We start from the raw sequence: 4,762 nt of genomic DNA, 5'->3' as shown, positions 1-4,762 counted from the left end.
TTCCTGTCCGAGTTCTTGATAGAAGTTGGTTGTGACAGTTGAAGGTTTGAAAGTGGACTGACTAAGTTACTTTGCTTTGCTTTGAAGGGATGGCTAAGCCGTTAACTATTCCAGGCTTTTGCCTCTACTAGTGGATGGAAATTTAGAAGAAGATTTAATTAAGTTGTTGTTCTACCCATGTTAAAGGGTAGGGTTTGGTTATACGTTTAGTGGTTGAAGGGAGGTGAGTTTTACCTAAGAGTCGGATGTGGGCATGTGCGGAGAAAGAGTTTTTGTAAAACATCGATTTTGATTGAGAGAGAATTGAATTTTGGATAGACTTGAAGTTTGCAGACTTAAGAAGAACAGAGTTTTTAACGATGGTGGGCATACCCGTTATCGTACGAATACCTATGTTTTGGACAGACTCGATGCGTTTCCAATGTGAGGGACCAATAAAAGGTGCCCAAGAGGAGCCAGCATAAGAAAGAATTGGAGAGACGTAGAGTTTTAGAATGTTGAGTTTCGAAGTTGTTGGGACGGGGCTAGAACGGTTAAGTATGGGGTAAAGTATTCCGCGAACGCGAGTTGCCTTTTTGGTGATGTCTTGTACGTGTTTGCCGAAGGTGAGTTTGCGCCCGATTGTAACGCCAAGATATTTGGCATGATTTGACCAATTCACTGGATGATTGTCGAGTAGTAATGGTGGGATGGTTGAAGTGTTAGGACGTCCGAAAATGATACCTACAGTTTTGGTTGGGTTTACTTTGATTCTCCAGCGATGAAACCATGCGGTTGCTAGGTTGAGTTGGTGTTGTAATTGTATGGCTGCTCGTTTCGGGCTTTTGTCGAAAGTAAAGAACATTGTGTCGTCAGCGAATAGAGAGAGATGTGCTTTAGGGGTTGTTGGTATGTCGTTTATGTAGGTCAAATAGAGAGTAGGTGAGAGACAGGATCCTTGAGGGACGCCTGCGAGTATGTGTCTGGTGGACGAGAATGAGTCTTCGACTTTTGTGATGAAGGTACGGTCAGTCAGAAAGGATTCGATGATTTTAACGATTTCAGTCGGGATGTTGAGTTTGGACAGTTTGTAGAGGAGACCTTCGTGCCAGACACGGTCGAAGGCTTTCTCAACGTCAAGAAAGATGGACGCGGTGTTTAAGTTGTTGTTAAAGTTCTGGCTAAGTAGGTGAGTGAGTTTGGTCAGTTGTAGGGTGGTAGAGTGTTCAGGTCTGAAGGCAAATTGTTCTGGGCGGATTCTGTCACGGAGATTGTTTTGCAGGTGAGTGAGGATGATTCGTTCGTAAATTTTGGATAGGGAGGAAAGTAAAGCGATTGGTCGGTAGTTTTCGGGTAGTTTGTGGTCTTTGCCTGGTTTGGGAATGGAAATTATTACTGCTTTTTTTCCAGGCACGTGGAAAGTAGCAAATTCTGAGACAGCAGTTTATAATTTGTGTTAGGGATAGTAGAATGTTGTTAGGTAGGAATTTAAGGGCAGTGTTGGTGATGAGGTCTTCGCCAGGGGCTTTCTTTTTGTGGAGGTTACTTATGATTGTTTGGATTGTGCCGGGAGTTGTGAATAGGTTGGATTTGGTGATTTTAATTTTTTGTAGTGAGTTGAAGTGTGCAGTTATTTCAGGAAGGTCGGGACCAGGGTTTGGACGAAATTGGAGTTCGAGAGAGTCGGCTATTAGCTCGGCTCGGTCGATGGCCGGAAAGACTAGGCCGTTGGGGCCAGTAAGTGGGTGGGATGCTGGACGTTTGTGGAGGAGACTTTTGTTCAGTTTGTATATGGAACCGTCTTGGTGGTCAAGTGAGTTAAGAAAAATGTCCCACTGGTCGGTTTTGTGGGTTTCGAGTAAAGTTCTGATTAGTAAGATTTTGGCGTTAAGTTGACGCTTAATAGTCGGGTCACGGTTTCTTTGCCATTGACGGCGTAATTGGTTCTTCTCCGTTATTTCGAGTTTAATGTAGTCGGGTAGTAAAAGGGAAGAGTTTTTGTGTTTAGGGGTAAATACGCTAGCTTCGATCGCGTGTTGTACGTTTTTTGTTAGACTGTCAATTGCCGAATCAATTGACTGACTGTTTGAGGTCGGTCGTACAGTTGGGTTGGGTAAGTTGGAGAGGATTGTTTTGTATTTTGTCCAGTTGATGAAGCGGTTAGTAGTTGGTGGGGACGATGACACCGGAGTACATAAGGTCTCCAGAAGAATGGGGTTGTGGTCAGAAGATAGCTCGTTGAGGTTGTTGATTTGAGTAGGGTAAGGTAAACGGACGAGAGCGATATCAAGTATGTCGGGTCTGTATTGAGTGTTTGTAGGGAAGTGTGTGGGGGAAGAGGGAGCAGTAATAGTATATTCTGATTGTTGAACGTGGTCAAAAAGAATACGGCCGGCAGCGTTAGTCGAGTGGCTAAACCACAAAGGGTGTTTGGCGTTGAAGTCACCTGCCGAGATTTGCCATTCAGCACTTTTGGTCAGTAAGTCAAAGTCTTGAGTCGAGAGTGCGGCGCCGGGAGGTTTGTATACCGCCGATACAAGTACTTCGTGACCATTTAGCTGGATAAGGACGGAAGAGGTTTGAGTGAGTGTGTTAAGAGTTATGGGTTGGTGAACAATGCGGCGGTGGATTAGAACGGCAGTGCCACCGTGAGCAGGCGACCCGCGGACGGGCGGCAGATCGTTCCTGTATGTGCAATAGTTGGGAATGTGAAGTTTGGTAGAAGGGGATATACGGGTTTCGTTAAGTAAGATTATGTCAGTTTTGAGTAGGAGTGCGAGGGAGCGTAGTTCGTTGAGTTTGTGTTTGATACCGTTGGAGTTCCAAAATAGAATTTTTAAGTTATTCATTTTGAGGCGAGAGTATGGACAGGAATGTTTTGATAGTTGTTTCTATCAGTGATTTTGGGTCTTCGTTGTTGGATAGTGCAGTCAGTAGGTTGGTGAGAAGGTTCAGTATCAACGTCAAGTTAAGTTGGGGGACTGGGGAAGTAGAAGAATTGTGCGGTGGTTTCGAAGTTGCTGCAGAGTATGTCAGGGTGGAGTTTTGTGAAGGGAGCTGTGGTGGTGGTGACGGTGGAGTAGTGGAGGTTGGTGGCATGGTTTGTTTTTTAACGGAGTTTTGAGTTGGCGTTGGAGAAGACTGCTCTTTCTGAGCCAAGAATTGAGGGCAGCCTCGGAAATTTGCCGTGTGAGGGCCACCGCAGTTACAGCATGTCGGGGTTTGTTCGGGAGTTTTGGGGCAGACGTTGGCAGCGTGGTTTCCAGCGCATTTGACGCATCGCGGCTGATGACCACAGTTGCGGGAGCCATGGCCAAAGCGTTGACAGGAAAAGCACTGAGCGGGACCGGAGGGTTTGAGAGGTTCGACCGAGATTTGTAGGTAGAATAAGTTGGTCAGAAGAAATATATCTTTGGCAGTCTGATTTGCAGCTATGTGCACGAGGCATATGGGCATGGGTTTCTCTGGGGTACCGAAGCGGCGTACGTATTTGACGGTGTAGCCCAGGGTCTCCAGTTCGTCCTTCAGTTCGTCGGTTGTAATGTCGTTTGGGATGCCTTTCAGAACGACCTTAAGGGAGCGTTCCTCAGGGAGCGAAAATGTGTGGAATTCAGTTTTGTGTTCTAGCAGAGTCTTCTGGACCAGGCGGAACTGGGTCGCATCTGCGACCCGCAAGGTTACGCTATCACCAGAAGATTTCGCAGACAGGGAGTTTGGTTGTAGTTTTGGGAGTGTGTAGACGACCGGCGCAACCATTCGCCAGGCAACGGATTTTAATATGATAGGTGGGGGTCTGGAGGTTAGAGTAGTTTTGGGAGGAGTTTGGGCGGTTGGGGTGATAGTGGTTTTGGTAGTGGGTAACGAGTCCGTTGAGCGTTCGGAAGTTAGTGAAGATATTGAGTGATGGGATGAGATACTAGAGTCAGAGAATGAGTCTAGCGTTTCTGAGTCGGAAGTCTTGGGGGGTGATAAGCGTTGTCGCGCGATTTTTAGGTTTTTGGTTGGTTGAGGGTTACCCCCTTTACGTTTCCTACCCATAGTGAATGGGTGGGCTTTTTGGGGAGGGGATGCTGTGGCTATGTGAGGGCGCGGCCCCACGACAGCTGATTACGGAGGGACGTCACTTCCGCGACGGCTTACTTGTGGGCGCTGATGCCCTGTTGTGAGCGGTGAAAACGGCTGTTGGTTTGATCGGTTCGGGTGTGAACCGTGGGCGCTGGTGCCCTGTTGAGAGCGGTGAAAACGGCTGTTGGTTTGATCGGTTCGGGTGTGAACCGTGGGCGCTGATGCCCTGTTGAAAGCGGTAAGAACGGCTGTTTTGAGGAGCTGCTGCTAGAAGTTGGCTGCAGAGTTGGTTGGCAGTTGACGTCTTGACAGGTTGACTGTTGACTGTTGACTGATACTGTTGACTGATCCACGCCGCAACACGAATGTGACCGCTTTATATATTGTTTACCGTACCGAATCGTAAACTACCGGTGTGCCGCCGTGCGCGTCTGTGCTTACCGTCGGTACGGTTTACCTCACTATTTGCGCAGTTTTGGAGTTATGGTTAAGTGGCGGGTGTTTTTGATTTCGTCATGGTCTCCCCTATCCATAGCCGTACTTGTTGGGGATGTAAAGTGACTAGAAAGGTTTCGAATTCACCGCCAAATCCCTACGGCGGTGTCCTTTTGTACGTACTGTGTTGTGATTGGTTGTCCAGAAAAGGACCGTTTTACGTGATGAAGACTGCTCCGTTACACAGATTGATACGTAACGACATATATTACGATAAATCAGA

Source organism: Acyrthosiphon pisum, chromosome X (assembly GCF_005508785.2).
Source record: "Acyrthosiphon pisum isolate AL4f chromosome X, pea_aphid_22Mar2018_4r6ur, whole genome shotgun sequence".
Lineage (NCBI taxonomy): Eukaryota > Metazoa > Arthropoda > Insecta > Hemiptera > Aphididae > Acyrthosiphon > Acyrthosiphon pisum.
Note: the sequence above shows the minus strand (reverse complement) of the source record.